Below are 19,650 nucleotides of genomic sequence, written 5' to 3'. Positions count from 1 at the left end.
CCATTGGATATTAGGGCCTCCTGGGGCAAGTGACACAGGTCAAGCCTTTTGTTCTGAAATGTCTGACAGTAGTTTATGGAGTCTATGGAGGCTTTCCAGTGGTGTCCTTGATCTGCTTCCTATTAAAACATAATGCACATTTAAGTGCCTTACCTTTAATGAGTGTCCAATTCATGTTCATTGAATGACTGAATGGATGGATGTATGAGTGAATAATAAAAAGAAAAATACTGGGGCCTAATCAACCAGGTAATAAGGTCACATGGAAACTTTGCCTTTGGTTCATGGTCTATTTTGTATGGATGAATATTATGTCCCTAATGAGATTTGGAGTACTCTGAAAGAAGGAATGTGAATTCATCTGCTCCTATGCCCCTTTCCCCAAAATAGCTTGTCAGTAAATGCAGATGATTGATAAGTGGTAAAAAGAAAGCATTAAATTCAGTGACAATGATCTACTTATATTTCCCATTTCTTGTGGAATTCTCTGTAAAAATCTCTCTGTAAGGTGCCACTAGGCTGAAGGCAGAATTTCAATGATATAATGCAAAGGGAATAAGCTAAATTGTCAGCCCTATGAGGTAAGGATGCTGAGTGTCTTGTGCAGGGGCAGTATTGCATGTTTGTAGAATTTTTTTCAAAATGTAAGGTAGGAATAAAGGAAGAACACTTAGTCTACAAACAAAGGGAATGTGATTCCAAATACCAAAAGCCATGTCCCCCTCTCTCTTTCTTTTCCTCCACCCTTTCTTTGTGGGAATTTGTGATGACTTCTAGAGTATGGTGTTTTGGGGCAGGACTAAGTGTAGTATTCTCAACTTAAACTGAACTCTTTTTTTGGACTGAGATCTCATTGTGTACTAGTGATCTCAAGACTGAAAACCTACACTACAAAATTCATTAATGGAGAATGTGATGTATTTTACCTGCTTTGGATGAGATAAAACTAGTTCAAAAGTTGCTCTAGTCTAATACCTGTACAACCAAATACAGACTTAGATAGCATTCTCTTATTTGGCACTGTTACTGTTTGAACATTCATTTTCAGAGCCTTTGAAAGATAAACACAGTCCAAATGGCCCCATTGGCAAAGCTAATCTCTCTCACCAGTCTACAAGCTTCAGCATGGAAAATGGATGTAATTTGAAAAAGCAACTTAAAACATTATTCTCTATACCTTTCACCACCACCCTGTCAGAAATCAATGAAGTAGGTTGCCTGTTGGTTTGTGTTTCATCTTCATTTTATATTCTGGGGGTAATTGAACTCCAAGCAAATGGGTGATTCCTTTAAGACTTAGGTTCCTTCTGGTTCTAGATTTTATAATTTTGCATCTCTTCTAAATCAATAAAGCTTCAGGTTAAAACATTGATATAAATCTTATGGCAACCTAGAATGCTAAGAGCAGAAATAAAAATCTGGAATTAAATTAAAAGGTGACTCATTTTGTTCAACAGCAATTGCTGAAATCGGGTATCAAATCTTAACTCCTAGCTTAGGTCATCATGACCCACTGGCACTTACTTCATGACTAAATCTTAGAAAGGTAACATTTAATTCTCCAATCCAAAAGCACACTGAAATCATCAGACTGAAAGGGAAATACAGTTCCATGAAATCACTCAAAGCAGAAGGTCCTGCTGAGAGCCTCAGAGTAATAAAAGAGAAATTTTAGAAATTTTCACAAGAATTCCAAAAGCACAACTCTGGGGTCATTAATTCTAGAAAAAAATTGCAAACTGTATAAAGTAGAGAACAATAATAATTTGAAAAATATTTTCTATACTCTGTTTAAGAAATCAGAAAAATAGAACATTTTAGCAATATAATCATCAAACCCATTAAACTATTTTTAAAATTCTGATAAATTAAGGATTTATTTTTAACACAATTCTATACATTTTGGGGAAATGTTATTTATGTATAATAGATATTTCCACAATGGAGACTGATCAAAAGAATTTAATATACTATATTAAATTATTAAATTATATGTGTTTATATAATATGTACTTTAAAAAAAATTGCCATTGTCTTCCTTAACTTTCTGGGCTCGGTTTCACTTGCATGCTTTCCATACATCCATTCTTGGTTTCATCATGAGCCCTCTCTCATACACAATGTAGTTTAAAAGCTGGGTGCTAGTAAACACTGAAAAACTTAAGAAAAATCACTCTAAACCATGCTTGTTTCAGTAATTAGCTTGTCACCTTGCTAAGTCATTAATGGTGGTCATTCTAAACAAAGAATGTTATTAGATAGTTAAGCGTGATGACATTGCTAGTCCAGAAGACAACACAAGATTCCAGGTGGGCATAACCTCGATGGGCCTGGAATTTTGGATGCTTAATTAATTCAGGAGAAGAAACAGGATCTACCCTTAGGGTGGCCAGGTGTAATAATGCAGAGTAGAGTTGAGGAAGATGAAGTTGTAGGAAGAACAAGGGTCATGAGTTGGTTCTTCAGAGGAAGCAAAATTTAAAGGCAACTATGGTACATTCCAGATTATGAAAACGTTGGGCTTGGGGGGTGGGGGCATCCCTAAAATTCATTGCTTGAAGTGCAATTCCATAACAATTTATAACTTAGCTTGGTCTCTTCCATTGTACAATCTAAATAAATGCTGTCCACAAATGTTCCTCATTCCCCTCATGTCCAAGGACACATTTTAAAGAATTAATTGGCCATGATTGACATCATCAGTCTTTATATGCATAAGATTAGTTTGGGGCCAAGGTTAGGGGACAGCCTTTTACCAGGGTTAGGTGCACCCCCCCCTTTTATCCCCCTGGGGAATAATGTAAAATTATCTAGTCATGGTGCTACCCAAACAATTATTTTGATATTCTGAGTTAACTGGCCATGAGTTGGCTGCAGATTTTACCCTAAGGACTTGAAAGTCTCTTGTGGTATACACTGAAGTCCTGTTCTTGAATAGAAGAGGCCAACTACTATTGGTACTTTGGTTGATTCTAGTCATGGCCATGACCTGCTACCATTTTGGGGAGAGCAGCTTTAGAAGAAGAGCTTGTTGAGAACAGTGTGTGAGAAAAAGTGTGTTTAATTGCAGAATTGGCTTTTTGGCCTGTAGAAGACAGAAGTATTGAGTCAGTGTAGCCCATCTCCTACACCCCACATTCCCTCAGTTCAGATATCAAATTCTGTGGAAAGCCTTACCTTACATCCAAGTCCAATTTATATGTTCCTCTTCTGTGCTCTTATATTACAATAATTTTTATGTCTTCTTATAATTGTCTATGTGCTTGTTACTATCTCTATTCTCCACTAAGTTGTGAGCTGCTTTTGGGTAGACATTGAATCTTTTACATTGTTAGGTCCCTAGCTTCTAGGGCCTGCAATACATATTTGTTGAGTGGGTAGGTACTCAAACCAAACACCTCCATGTCTGCCTACTTTGTCTATGCATCCAGCCATCTGGTCCTAACCCTGATTCTGTCAGTTTACCAAGATTGAAGATGACGAGACACATGTTACCATCTACGTGTAACCATGTAACTGACCACAATCTGCTCTCAACCTAACCCTTCTTCAAGTACCAACTCAACTACCTCATCTGTTGATCCATGCTGACTACTACAAGCCAAAATGATGTCTCCTTCTCTGATGCCCAATACTCAGTGCTCGGAATATATGCAACTAATTCTTGATCACACCTTCTCCTGTGCAATGTCTGTGGGTCTGACATCTGTGAGCACCTCACATGCAAAGTGAAATCTTCTCATTCTCTTTTGTTCCTTCTGTGCATTGTAAGCACTGAGCTAGGCACAGAGAGCAGTCCCAAACGGTACTAACTGGCATGAAATGATCCTAATCTATGTGAAAACATAAATCTTGAGGCCAATTGTTTGTTCTACATAGGATTTGCACTGGAAGGGCTGATTTCCAGTGATGAATAAAGCTGCTACAGCCATGGATACAGGACGAGATGAAAAGTAACTGGCAGAGGCAGAACTGTCCTTTTGTTATTTTGTTATAAATAAACTCCCACAGAGGAAACTTGTTAACCTCAGTCCTTGCCTTCACATCTACTTATATGCAAGACCTCCCTCGACAAATCAATCTTTACACTGCAGTGGCACTCTCTTGACAAGATATGTTTGGCTTAGCCACTGTTGATATTTGTTCTTGAAATCTCAGTTGTATGGCATGGTACACTCTGAGAGCAGAAATGGAGACACTTAGTTTTATATGCACAGAGGACGGGCAAGATGCAAACAGAAAGAGACGGTCCACAGCAGGGCAGCCGAAGTGGCGGGAGCTGAGCAGCACTTAATATGTTGTGATGGATTGAATCTTTGAAACGCCTGTTCAATAGCTAGTCAAAGTAAATTTAGAAGGACACAGGAAAGGGATTTATTTTTTCATCATTGTAAAAATGTTCATTATTTCTTAGGCTGCTGGTCATGGTCTACTGGTGTTCTTTTGAGGTCTCCGTGCCCTTAGAATTCCAGATAGCACCATTGACAGGATTAGGTGAGGTTTGTTCAATATATCCCTGTCTCCAGAGAACTATGGTTTTATTGATACATTGGGATTGGGCTCTTTTGCTGGATTTTATTATGAAAAGAATAAGCTAGAGAGCCTGACACTCTCTCAAGGTAAATTAGTTGATCTCTTCTCCTCCAGTGCATAACTTTATTGGAGCACTTCCCAAATTTGACTGAGATCATTTACATACATGTCTGTTTTGCTCATCAGACAGTGAGTATTTGCAAGCGAGACTGTATCTTATTCATTTATTTTTCCCAGAACAATGGCATTGTGCCCAGCACATAGGAAACCCTTGTGAAATGTTTGCTGAACAAGACATCTTAATATCTATGAAAAATTGCCTGTGGAAGGGATGAAACAAAAAAAGGTAAATGAAAGCTATTTTGATCCAACTTAAGAGAAAAGTAGGTACTATTAGATAATTAATTAAATTTTAATTTTTCTGTAAGTAGTCTCCAGAGAAACTTGCTATTTTAGCATTGTACCCTAGACTAGGCTACTGGGTAAACACTTCCTGTGGGCCTAGTTTTATGCTAGATGACATTGGAGAACAATGAATAAAACATGGCTGGTACCATCTGGGAAGACAAAGCTCGAGAAAAGACCCACAGTATGCAGTACAGAATATTGGAAAACAAGGCAGGAAAGGAGAAAATTACATGAGTTAGTACAATTAAGGACAGCATTAGGAGGAGCTAAAAATCTATTGCAATGAAGTTCAAGTTGACAAATGACATGTGGGTAAGCATTAATTGAATCATGCTGCTATTTTAAGATTCAAGATAAAACTTAAATATTATTTCTGGCAAAAAATAAATTTCTTCAGAGCTGTTGAAGAATCTTCAGATCACCAGGTTTTCCTTAAGTTTATCAGCAAACAAATTTATCTTAAGAAAGACGGTGTGGTGTTCTAAGAAAGAGTGTGCGATGCACCTGACGCTTTCCCTCAAATCTACTATTAGCTGCGTGAACTTGATAAAGTTAGTTAACCTCTCTGGGCCCACTTTCCTTCCTTAAAATTTTGACAACAGGAAACACTTGCCCAGGCCTCAACTTAGGGCATGGCAAGCTTTAAATTGTGAAATAAAAATCATCTGTATATAGACAAAAAGTCACCTCAACCTCATAGGGCCAAGACTCATTGAAAAAAATGAGAGGACTGTGTAATCAGTGCTTTTATTTACTCTAACTGGTTTTCCAGTCATTAAGGACACTGTGTCCCCCACCCCTCAGTTATTATTTCCAGTGGAAGTCAGAAATTCTTAGAACACAATTAAGCCTTTATGTGTACACATTTAGGCATGAAGCATAGGGTTCTCCACGAATAGAAAATCATGTGTCGCGGGGCAGGCTGGTTTGAGGGCGGTCATGGGGAATATCGGAAGAACCTGGATTAATGAGTACATTTCCAATTCTTTCTTTTAAAAAAAAATATTTTTTTATTGATTTCAGAGAGAAAGGGAGAGGGAGAGAAAGATATCATTGATCACTGCCTCCTACACACCCCCACCACTGGGGATAAAGCTGCAACCTGGGCATGTGCCCTGACAGGAATTGAACTGTGAACTCCTAGTTCATGGGTCAACACTCAATCACTGAGACATGCCTGCTGGGAACTTCTTTTTTTTTATCAGTCTTTCTATTTGGAGTATCATTAAGCCAACATGGGCAGGAGCAAATTCAGATTCTGTAGCAGAAACTTGCAGTATATGCAAGATAAACCTCTAGAAATGGTCTCCTACACAATCAAGATACTGGCTTTCTCAATTGGATGGTAGAATCCAGGGCCTTTTCTAAAAAGAACAGAGGTTCATAAGGAGAAGCCTACCAGGCTAAAAGGCAAATTCTACAAAATGAAAGAAAAAGAAGATTGATAAGATCATTAATGGACATAAAGAAACATAAAGAAATAAAAATAAAATTCAAAAACCTGGTGGAGTATATAAAAAGAATTGATTTTAAATGACAAGAGATTCAATCACTGATCTGAAGGACAAATTTGAGAAAACTATCATAGAAAGCAAAGATCAAAGTCCCGAAAAAGATCATAACTCACACAGAGAATCCAAAACAGGGGAGAAGTCTACAGATAAAAAGTGTTTCTTAAAAAAAGAGAAAAGCAGAGGAAAACATCAAAGATCTACTGGAAGATAAGCCTTTCTGCAGCCCTCAAAGGTGTGTACGGATTGAAAGGTCTACAATTTTAGGGCAAAATCAATGAAAAGAAAATACCGTTGAGATCCACATCTGGCAATTTTCATTGTAATCACAAAACTAAGAAAAATATTAATCTGGAAGAATGAGCAGGTAATGTTCAAAGGCATATAAATTATATTGCCATCCAAACTCACATTTGCAAGGCAGAAAGGTGAAGGGATGGTTAATACAAATGCACAACATAGTTTAAAGAAAAACATTTGAGAAAGAACTTTATACTTGTCCAAGTCGTCTTCCATTTGTGAAGATCTCAGCTATCTTCTTAAGGAGAAAACATCACTTGCAGATATAATGCAACCTACAATGATAATGAATAGTGGAAATAATGGTATGATGGTTAATTGTATGTGTCAAGGTGACTGGGCTAAGGGATTCCTGGTAGCTGGTAGGACATAGTTTCTGGGTGTGTCTGTGAGGGTATTTCCAGAAGAAATTAGCATTTGAATCCTTAGAATATCACCCTCACTCAGGTGAGTGACCAACATTCAATCCATTGAAGGTTTGAAGAGAACAAGAAAGCAGAGAAAGGATAGGTATTTCTCTCCATTTGAGCTGAAATATTTATCTTTTTCTACACTTGGACTTTGGTGCTGCTGGTACTTGGGCCTTGGGTTTTGACCAGAACTGTACCACTGGCTCTATGGAGACTCCAGCTTGAAGAGGGTATATCATGGGACTTCTCAGCTTCCATAATCACATGAGCCAAACCCTCAGTTAAATCTCATTCTATATATGTATATCTACTTATTTGTTCAGTTTCTTTAGAGATACCCATCTAAAACAAATGGTAAAGACATGAACTTAAGTCAAGGATTGTAAACAGTTGCAAAACAGAACCCAAATATCAATAACTTTTCTAGAAACAAGATAAACAGTACAAAAAGATAATTTACTAACAATAATTTGTGAATCTATTAGTCTGCTTAGGCTGCCATAACAAAATACCATAGACTGGGTGGCTTAACCGACAGTCCTGGAGGCTGGAGGACTGAGGTGAGGGTGGCAACAAGGTCAAGTTGTGGTGACAACTCTTCCTGGCTTGCAACTGGCCACCTTCTCACTGTGTGCTCACTTGGCTTTTATTTGGGGCAAGCACTTGGAGAAAGGGATCTCCGTCTCTCTTTCTCTTCTTATCAGGTAACAAATCCTATAGGATAAAACCCTATGACCTAATTTAAACTTAATTATCTCCTAAATGCCTTATCTCTAAATACAGTCACACTGATGGTTATGGCCTCAACATTTGAATTTGGGAATACACAATTCACCCCACAGTAATGTAAAAATTATACTGAATATGAATGCATGAGAACATTAAAAGAATACTGTATTCCATAGCCCCTAAATGGGAAGTCATACAAGTGATTTTTCCAATATTGAAAATTAGAGAAACATTGATTAGATAAAAGTTTTGAAACATGTAAAAGTAACCATGAATAAAACCTCCCACGATATGTGCAAATAAAGAAAACACAGTGCCTATACCAAAAGTTAAAAACCCCCACAAGAATAGATGATAGATAGCTACATAGATAGTAGCAACCTCATTTTATTGCTCTTTGCCTTATTGAGCTTTACAGATGTGTGTTTTTAAATAAAAGAGCTGCCCTCAGCAAAATGATTACTGATTACTATTTATTTTATTGTGGTGGTTTGGAACCAAACCAGCAATATCTTTGCAGTATGTCAAAGATATTATAGATAGATAGATAATAGATAGATAGATAGATAGATAGATAGATAGATAGATAGATATAGATAGACCAGAAACATAAAAATAAAAATAGATGCATATAGAATAACTATACCATTATAGTTCTAATGGGGGTTAAGCAAATATAATCTATCTATATATATAAAAATCCAGCAACCTGAATGCCTTAACAACCAAAATGATAGTTCGCTATGACACCCAATGCAGCCATCGAACCAGCCCGATTAGGGGGTGGAGCCAGCCAGCCAACCTCCCGCGGACCCTCTCCCCAGCTGCCCACCCCTGATCAGCCTCTCCCACCATGATCGAGGGCGGGGTGGCTGGCCAACCCCCCACACAGCCTCTCCCCTGAGCTGACCCCCACCCTTGATTGTCCCCCCCCAACTCAATAGGGGGCAGGGCAGGCTGGCAAACCACTCATGGCCCCTCCTCCCAGCCAGCCTGGCCCTGATCAGGCCCTGTGTATGAATTTTGCGCACTGGGCCACTAGTTAATAATAAAAATAATCTGAGGGGCATTTGTATGCAGTATCACAGGCCATTGATACATATTAACTAAATCTTCAAACTTCAAGAAATATTTTATAGAAGTGCAACAATCTTGGGGCAGTTTAAAAAAATGTACAATATTTTATAGATATGATGGGCAAAATAATAAATAGAAATAAGTATACATAAGAACTAAAAAATGTAACATCTGTTTTCATAACGTCATCAAAAATCTCATACACACAAAAGGGGAATATACTCATTTTCACAACAAAATTGTTAATATCAGAGAAAAGTTCAGATTTGTACTAGACAAAATACAATTATAACAAAGCAATTGATGATCACTAGTAATCATTCCATATTCCCAACATGTCAGGAAATATATTAAATGATTCACATGTATTAGTGCATTTATTCCTAATAAATGCTGTGAAGTTTATGTAGTTATAGTGTCTCCATTTTACATATCTGGATATTTAGAGTTAAGCATTTTTCCAAAGGTTACATGCTAGTCAGATGATAAAGTTCTCAAACTTCAGTATGCATCAGAGACTGCTGGTGGGTTTGCTGAGAGCCATACTCATAGTGTCTGATTCAAAGGTCTAGGTGAATATAAAATAAAATTATAATTTGCATTTCCAATGGTTCCCAGTTGTTACTGATGATGTTGAGAAGTACTGGGCCAGGTGATACCTAGAACAACATATTTACTACTCTATTGCTTTGGAAAAAGCAATAGGAGAAATTGTAGAGACCAGGTTCTGACAAAAAAAATGCAATAAATTTAGAAATTTATAATTAGCAAAGCTAAAAAAAAACAAAAAACAGTGCTTGGAAATTTAATCAAAAGTAAGAAGCAATCATTCCAAAGTCAGTTAATTTAATGCATTTCCAATTAAAATTCCAATAGGATTTTTTTCCTTTGAACTTGACAACATGATTCTAAACTCCACGTGGATGGACGCCCGACCAACATGGCTCAGTGGTTGAGCATTGACCTATGAACCAGGAGATCACAGTTTGATTCCCAGTCAGAGCAAGTACCCAGGTTGCTGGCTCAGTCCCCAGTGTGGGGCGTGGAGGAGGCAGCCAATCAATGATTCTCTCTCATCATTGATGTTTCTTTCTCTCCTTCCCCCTTCCTCTCTGAAACCAATAAAAATATATTTTAAATCTATAATAATAAAAGCATAATATGCTAATTAGACCAGATGTCCTTCCGTACGACCTTCCAGATGAAGTTAGGGCTGCAAGGCAAGCCCAGGTCCCAGGTGCCAGAGAGAAGCCAGTGCCAGTAGCCGGGGGAAGGAAGGCCTACTTTTGCATGAATTTCATGCATCGGCCTCTAGTAAACAAACAAACAAACAAACTCCATGTGGACAAATAATAGGAAATAGTCAAAACAAATTCAAAAAATAAAAGTATTTCAGGGGAAACTACCTCACCATATAATAAAACTAGATTTCCAGTTTGCACACCCAGCAGGTTCTCCCTTCAGGAGTCTCTGAAATCTCTACTGAAATACCAAAATGAAAGCTTTGAGGTATGACAAGGAATAATCCAATAATACAGATGAGAAAGGACATCACCGAAGATGAGAGAGTACAGGAATTCGGGGCCAATGAATGTGGATAGAAACATGTTAGCAGATAGTATCAGAGGAATGACCTGGAAGAATCCAGACAGGGCTGTGGACTTCATGGAGCATGGTCTGCCTTTCAGAATCCTGAATGGAGGAGCTTTGGGCTCAGAAGAGGCACAGAGGCTAGACAGCAGGTGTGAAAGACAGGGCTGTTAACAAAGGGTCCCATTAAAGTTCTGTGAATAGAGCAATTGAACCAGGTGCCATTGCCACTCCTGTCTCCATCATCTCTAACCTCCTTTCCTTCTTTAAGTTAGAGTAAAGGCAGTCCAATATTTATCTCCTGGTACAACAACGGAGCATTGTTCTCAACAGAAATAGAGTGAAACGTCCCTCAGAAGAATTTTACTCTTTTTTTAAGAAACACACACCAAAGAATTAATGAAAACAGAATTAAAGTCATTAACAGACTTCAATGTAAAATTCAAGTGGTGAGAACAGACAACTTTACTTTGCTTGATCCTAGGGAAGTGACATTCAGTTTTACTATTAAATATTACCTGTAGATGTTATCAGACTGAGGACATTCCCTTCAAATCCCAGTTTACTGGGTTACTTTTTTTTTAACATGAATGTATGTTGAGGTTTGTCAAATGTTTTTCTGTATCTATTAAGATCATATATTTTTATTGCTTTTGTTTCATTAATGTTGAATTATGTTGTTTGATTTTGGATGTTAAACCAGCACTATATTCCAAGAATAAACTTCACTTGGTCAAATGTATTATCCTTTATCTATATTGCTATATATTTTCATCCCTTATGGCTTCTGCTTTTAAATTTTTATTTTTGAAGTCTCTATCAACCATACATCACAGAGACACTGTACTCCTACACATTTCTAAAGCCTTAATACTTTTACTTTTATATGTAGAATTTTAATCTGAAATACATCTTTGGATGTGGTGTTAGACAGTGATCTACTGTTATTAGTCCCTAAATCATAAACCAGTTTTCCAAAACTGTCTAAGAATTTGTTTCTCCCCACTGATTTCTGCTGCTACCTTTATTGTATATTATGCTCCCAAGTATATGAGTCAGTATCTCTGTTACTTATGATGTTTTATTGATCTATTTCTCAGTCTTTATTAGAAAACTATACTGTTTTGTTTCATTATTTTACTATAGCTTTGTGTCCCATCTTACTTCTGTATATGGGCATGAACCCCCTCCCACAAACTTTAATTTTCTTTTATAAATTTGCTCAGTTCTTTCTAGACTTTTATTCTTTGATGTAAATTTTATATTAAGTTTACTGAGTTAAACAATAAATCTAACTAAAAAGTGGAATCACATTGTAATTATAAATGAAATAGAGAGATAATTTGCATCCAAATAATATTTAATCATCTCATCTAAGAACATGGACTTTTCATTTACTTAAACTATCTCTGTGTACTTTCCTTAATAAACTTTTCTTATAAGAAATCTCATTATAAATTATAGTTTTTGTTGATATTGTGAATTATATTTTACTTTTTACTTATAATTTCTAGCTGATTATTAAATTTTTGGTGTTAAATTTTACTAGTACTTAAAGTTTATTATAGGTATAATAAATATTGCTGAACTTTCTTTAAAATACCAATACTTTTATCTAATAGTTTTATTGGTTTTTCATAATAATAAGCACATTATCCAATAATAATGACATTTTAATTTTCTCCTGATTTCATCATTTCTTTCCAACAAATTCATTTAAATCTTTAATTTTTCCTCAAGTATCTTTTTAACTGCTTTCTACATGTTTTAATATATTGGACTCACATCATTAATTATAAATAGTTTGCAATTTCCATTTTCATTTACTCTATAATAAGTGTTGTTTAAAGGTGCATCTATGAATTTATATATGTATGCATGTGCTTACAGATGTTTGGTATTTTAATTTCTAGATATATTCATTTTTATTGGGCTAAAAATATGAGTTGATAATTGTTCTTAAAAGATTGTCAGAAAACATGATGTAAATAACATTAACTTCTAAAAGTTTATTCAGTCATGAGTGAGAAAAGGGGTGGACTGTTATTATTCATTTTTTTCCATGTCTTGTCTTAACCTTTCTTAGTGATACCTTATGCCTTGAGAGACTCACCTCAATGACCTAAGTCACTTGGCCTCCCAAACCCCCAGCTTCTGTTTAGGTTGATCAAATGTGAGATATTGGCAGCAGATTGGAGTGAAGGAGGAGAAAGAGGTAGGGGTATTTATTCCCCATTTCTTCCTTGTTTTGCTACAGTTCTATGTTGTCTGCTCCCCTCTTTGGCCACCGCGCCTGAATTATTTCGCCTTGACCTTATTCATCATCAGAGACCAGGCACAATATTTTCTACTGACTTTTCAGGCTGAGGGCTGTTATGCTTCCCTGCTATTGTAGGCTGCTGGGTGTCCAACCATCCTTTGTTGATATCCCGGATTCTGCCCACATGCCTGTAAAAAATTAGCTTTTCTTCAGGTAATTTCTTTGTGATTATGAAAGGGTTTCCTTTCAAAACTCACACTGATCCATTCTCCAATAGGAAATGTCAAATAAAATCATGATAGTACAATTTAGAGTCATCAAACACTTGAATAAAAACAACACCACAAAGGGGAGGTGACAAATTGCATTCCAGCATTCCACCTGTTTAAGTCTTCAGGCTCTCCATATATGTTCTGGCATCTCCTCAGCCTTAATGACTGTGGGCCACTATCTTTTTTTAAGAGAGAGAGGAAGGGATAGGGATAGAGAGATAGAAACATCGATGATAGAGATATTGATCACCTACCTCCTGCATGCCCCTTTACTGGGGATCAAGCCTGCAACCAGGGCATGTGCCCTGACAGGGAATCATATTGGGGACCCCTTGGTTCTTAGGTCAACGCTCACCTACTGAGCCACACTAGTGGGGCTATGGGCCATTATTGAATTCAGACTCTAAGTAACCAACTCAGCAGCAATTAACAATTCTCCCAGGCTGATATAGTACTTGAGCTGATATAGTAAATATGGAATCTTAAGGGCATGTCCCCATCTGTATACAGGGTATCCCAAAAAAAATGTATGCACACTTTAACAGCAGATATCTCAATTTTGAAAATGAAATTTATTTTAATAAACATTGCCTTTATAATTATGCAAAGTGAATATACATTTTGGGGAGGACACCTATATATTTGACCTGATCTGGCCCTTTGGAATCTAATTTAAAAGATCCTAAAACACTTTTGATGCACATATTACCCCTTCCTACATCATTAGTTTACTACTATATTTGGAATTTACCTTCTTATGTTGCTAGAAGCACTGGGAAGTAGTACAAGAGATTCAACTCCAATTGATTTCACCAAATTTTAAAGTGTTCTTTTTCCCTAAAGGAAGGCTTGATCTCTCAGAGTGTAAGAACTTCTTCCAAAGAGATAAGAGAATCAAAATTCTCAGATTCATCTTTGCCCAAATGTTTTCATGCAAGATTTCCAATTATTCTTTTTCCCCAGCAATACCTTTATTTAGCTTAGGAGCTTGATATGGTATCTATTGCAACTCAGAAAAGTGTATCTCCAGACCTTAGATCTGAATTTTTCTTTAATCCTCACCTGAGGATATATTTTACTGATTTTAGAGAGAAGGGTAGTGAGAGAGGGAGAGAGAGAAACATCAATGTGAGAGAGAAACATTGCCCTGTGCCCCCTGGAGATCGAACTCACAACCTAGGTATGTGCCCAGATCAGGAATCAAACTGACAACTCTTTTTGGTGCATGGGACAATGCTCCAACCAATTGAGCCATACCAGCCAGGCCTTTTGTCTGATTTTTATCTATGCCTTCTCTATGGCTAAAAGAAAGAAGGGTTTCCGTGAAGGTCACCTTAGAAGCTTCCTGGTCCTCTGTCCATGCATTGAGTTAAGAGGATAAATCCTTAAGCTTCTACTTTTATTCTTTTTGTAAGCTCCTAAGTACAGTTAGAAGCAGTTGCCCCACCATCAAATCCTATGTAATCACCATTATCATCATAGCAATTAAGTACCTCAACCACTTGATCTCCCTTTACTTTGCCCTCACCTGTAATTCACTCTACATCTTCTCTGGTGATAATTTTAATAACTGTAATCATGGATTATCAGTGTACTCATGGAGAGTATCTGTATGTTATTCAAAAAATGTGAGCAATTATATTCCAGATTCCATTTTTTAGGGTAATAGGGAATGATCTTCTGGATACAAATCTATTAATTAGGGTTCCTTTTGAGTAAAAATAAGGTATAATTTAAAGGGACAATTTGTAGAAGTGTGGGAAACATTAGGCACCACCAAGAGTTTGTTATGTTCTCCTTTTCCTTGCTATCACCACCTCTGGGCACAAGGCACCATATATGCAAGTCCTAACCTTTACAACAGTGTTTCTTAGGCATGTCCTCGGCTCTGGTTTTCCTTCAAAATGTGATTCCCTGACTCTCTTTCATTTGGCATGGTATATATTCTCTTCCACAAAAAGTGCCCCCTCCCCCCGTCACTTTTCTATCATTTCTAGGAAGTCTATATTTTTCAAAACATCCTCAATTTGCCATGTAGACACAAATACCCTCAATGCTACTACTATCCTGATAACTTTTCCATAAATTAAAAAGTTCATTTTATTTTTATAAATATATTTTTATTTAATTCAGAGAGGAAGGGAGAGGGGAGAGAGACAGAAACATCAGTGTTGAGAGGAAATCATTGATTGGCTGCCCCCTACTGGGGATCAAGCCCACAAACCAGACATATGACCTTGACCAGAATTGAAACCACAGGCCTATGCTCTATCCACAGAGCCAAATCAGCTAGAACAAAAGTTCTTGATTAGACAATAGGAAGAGCTATGTTTGAGAGAACTCATAAACTTCAAATTTTCAAATTTCTTTACTTGCTCATGTATTTAATTCATGCTTATGGCAGAAAGTACCAATTTTAGAGGAAATGCATTGGATTAACATAAGATTTATATTAGTTTATCAACTACTTTTATAAGATCCTATGTTGATTGGGTTGAAACAGATGATTTCTTTACCCCAAAAGTCCAGAGTGAAAAGGTGATTATACACACACACACACACACACACATACACACACACACTGAGTGGCCAGATTATTATGTGTTCAGAGATCATGCCAGAGTAAATATATATACTGGTGCACAAATTCGTGCACCAGTGGGGTCCTCAACCTGGCCTGCAGGGTCGGGCCGAAACTGGCTCTCTGACATCCCCCAAGGGGTTCTGGGTTGCGAAAGGGTGCAGGACAGGCCAAGGGACCCCACCGGTGCACGATCAGGGCCATAGAGGGACATGAGAGGATGGCCAATTGCAAAGGGACTGCGGGAGGGCTCCAGGGAATATCTGGCCTATCTTGCTCAGTCCTGATTGGCCAGACCCCAGCAACAAGCTAACCTACTGGTCGGAGTGTCTGCCCCCTGGTGATCAGTGCACGTCATAGTGAGCTGTTGAGTGGCCTTACCATATAATTAGCATATTATACTTTGATTGGTTGAATGGACAACCAGACAACTGGACACTTAGCATATTAGGCTTTTATTATATATATAAGGCATATATAGGACTGGACACTTAGCATATTAGGCTTTCATCATAAGCTTCTAAAAGGTAGCCAGACATGATATATATTATATATATATAATAAAAGCCTAATATGCTAAGTGTCCAGTTGTCTGGTTGTCCATTCAACCAATCAATATATATATGACCAAATCACTTAGAGGTCAGAATGTTTCAGTACCTAGAACATAAAACACTTTTAGGGTAACCTGTTTACCCTCAGTTTAGGGTAATATGATTTCTGATACAGCTTGAAAACACACTTACCCACTTCAAATGTACAACACTGATAGTCCATTTTGGAGTGGACTAGTCCTAACCTATATACATTGTGATATGACTACACTAGAAGCTCAACCAAAAGATCTGAAGGTAGGTGTTAGTAACAGGTAAATCAAAGGAGATTACATTAGTATAAACCACATTTTCTGAATAGCTTCAAACAATTCTGTATTGCAATAGACAATCTCACATTATGATACTTAGTAATATATGGTGGAAAAGAACTATGGTGCAGAATTCCTGCATTATGGAATCTCACAATTGGCCCAAGCTAACTAAATACCTTTCCAGTGCACACACTACCTTGAGTTGCCTTAACCCTAACTATCCTTCAAGGCCCAACTCAAAACTCTTTTTCATCATAAATTCCTCTCAGGCAAGTATAGTGCAGAGCAGTCAACTTATCCTTCTCCTGTTCCCCAACTTTTTTTTCTTGACTCTTTTGATATGGAAACCTTATGACATATCCACCACGTTTGCACTTTTAACAATTTGATATTTATTGTACATATCCACCACGTTTGCACTTTTAACAATTTGATATTTATTGTACCTTTCATCATATTGTACCTTCTAAAAGGTAGCCAGACATGATCATGTGTTCACTGCAAATACACAAATATGTGGTAAACAACTGATGAATAACTATTTGCCTCTTCTACCATTCTATCTACAGGTGGTGGCATCTGCGATTCAGATGTTTTGGATATTTGGTTATTTTCCCAAAAATATTCCCATAAATTCAGTTTACATTTATTTTTATATAACCTCAATAATTATGGATTATGCCTTTATAGAATCTACCATTTAATTTCCAGTTATGGATTTGATTTTTTTTTACTTCGTATCTGGGAAGATGTTTTGGAAAGGGGTAAACTATCATTATGCCTCTTACTTTACCTTTTCCAATTGACCTCAAATAAGTTGTACTATTTCTTGCCCCAAGCAATATGATTTTTATGTAATATTTTTACTTCTGTACATATGGAACGAAACTTTTATTAGAGAATACTTAATTTTACTCCCTAATAATTATCTCCATCTACTTATTTTTCTCTGCATTTAGATTAAGATCTCTAAATTTAAGAAGTTGTCATCTTCTTTTATACCATCCTTTCTTCTAATGACATACTATATGCTTTAATTAGTATGTGGATCAAAAGGCACTTTTTATAAATACTTAAAATATTTCAGTCACATCAAATGGAACACATAATAGTGGCTAAGAAAGCAGTGATGGGTTTATCCTCAGCCAGGATAAATTCTGGAGGTACTATGTTTAATTATCACAGGTACCATTCTGGGCCAGTGGTTAGTAGCCCAATGGTCTACTGCTTTTCTGTGTTCATCTTCATCTTTCCCACTCTTTATCAGTTCTTTCTTGACACTAGGCAGTCAATACAACGTAGGTATTCTGATGGCTGAAGTTCCTGCTTTGGAGATCATAAAGTTGTCATTCAAATAATTTAATGACTTCTTAGAAGCTATTTTGGCTATAAGATATAGCTTGATAATTATAGTCATGTAAGGCAGCTAAATGTTGAGGGTACCTTGAAAGTTGATCTCAAATCCATTAGTTCATTTCCTTCCAGTCATATCCATTTTGATGGTCCAAAGACCTGGTTCACATTTTCTTTATGTATTGCCCTTTAATTATACTGATAATTCATCTACCATATTTCTTTTTTGTCATTGATACTAATGGCCATGTCTGAATTGTTCTCTCTAAAACTATAGGTACATACTACATTAAAAAGAGGCACATATAATGCTCCATTTTAATACTAGTTGGGAAAAAAAGAATACTTCCTTTTTTCATCCCTGATTTACTCTGGCATGAACCATTTATTATATATATTTTTGCCATCTTCCCACTTCCAACTTCCTGCATTCATCTTCCATTCTCTATATTTTCAGACTTCATTGACCAATATTATTTCCTTTTTCAATAAAACTTTGTTATAAAATAAACACAACTCAGGATGTTACCCTTTCAGGGACATTTGCAATATCAATATCCTCCAAACTGAAATTATTTAAAACAGAAGAATATATTTCCAGTGAGAAGAAATATGAGACATTGAAACAGATGAAGATGGAAATCTTTTGGTCTGATAAATTATTTAGTTTTGGAATTTAAATCATATGGGAAAAACCCACCATATTCTATTCTCTCTAATGCCAGCCAGCCCCATAGCCACAGTAGAATTTGAAGAACAGTGTTATGAGGAAGAAGTTCATGCACCTAGAAAAAGAGGCTCCCGCAGAACTTGCCTTCCTATACTCAATCATGGGAAGGAAATAAATTGTCTCTTTTACTTACAAAGAAAGTCTAGCATGCCCAGTAAAATGATTACTTATTGTGTCTCAAAATACAGGCTTCTGACTTGCCATCAAAAGTCTCATAACCATGTTGTTGGTGATTTTCATTATTTTTCCAAACATATGATGAACTAAATTGAATAAATCAAACTGACCTTTAAATTTCTAGAATTATAGCCTATTTAAATGTCCATAATGCTGCAATAATAACCCAAGTTAATAACCATTTCACTCTCCTCCCTGAGAGGCTCTCTGGGTGATACACAATGTTATTAATTTTGGCATGATTAAAATTATTCCCATAGTTCAGGTTTAATACAGTATTGATGTTGTTATTAATATGGATTTGTCAGTAAAAATACAAAACTAAGTCAGTCCCAGCTAATGTCAGTTTTAAGGTTAAAAAATGAGAAATAAAAAAAAGCCCTAGCTTTTATTGAGGAAAGTAGGGAAAACCCATAAGACCCAAATTTCATTATAAGGATATTGGTTTGCTATGAGAAAGGGTTTAAGGTGATAAACCAGACCCAAAAACAAATAAACAAAAACCAAAACAACAACAAAACAACAATACTGCAAATAGATCTGTTAGCAACTTAAGTTTTGTTTTTTTTAAGTGTATATTGGCCATTTTTGTAGTCTTCAAAATTTCTTAAGGAATTGATTAACTCGTAAAAATTCCATAAGGATGGCCAAATAATAAGTTTAAAAGGTTAATGATCAGGGTTGAGTGAAGAGTATAATAATTTTATTTAGAGTACAATTTTGTGAAGCATGTGAACCACACAAAGTAAACTAGCTAAAAATGTGTGACTTGGAGCGAAAAAAAAATTTATACCTGAAATTGGTATTGGCAAAGCAGTCTAGCACAATGGTGAAGAATTCTAGCTAAACCC

General features: G+C 36.5%; 1 long non-coding RNA gene across 2 annotated transcripts in view; it reads left to right on the top strand.

Moving 5' to 3' along the window:
* LOC129150959 (uncharacterized) overlaps window positions 1-19,650 on the top strand; it is an 83,150-nt gene that overhangs the window by 9,268 nt on the left and 54,232 nt on the right. For both annotated transcript variants that reach the window (XR_008557751.1, XR_008557749.1), the window contains exon 2: window positions 4,771-4,879. This is a non-coding gene — a long non-coding RNA (uncharacterized LOC129150959). The remainder of the gene's footprint in view (window positions 1-4,770; window positions 4,880-19,650) is intronic.

The sequence above is a fragment of the Eptesicus fuscus genome, chromosome 12 (genome assembly GCF_027574615.1).
Source record: "Eptesicus fuscus isolate TK198812 chromosome 12, DD_ASM_mEF_20220401, whole genome shotgun sequence".
NCBI lineage: Eukaryota > Metazoa > Chordata > Mammalia > Chiroptera > Vespertilionidae > Eptesicus > Eptesicus fuscus.
This window is presented reverse-complemented; position numbering and strand designations above follow the sequence as displayed.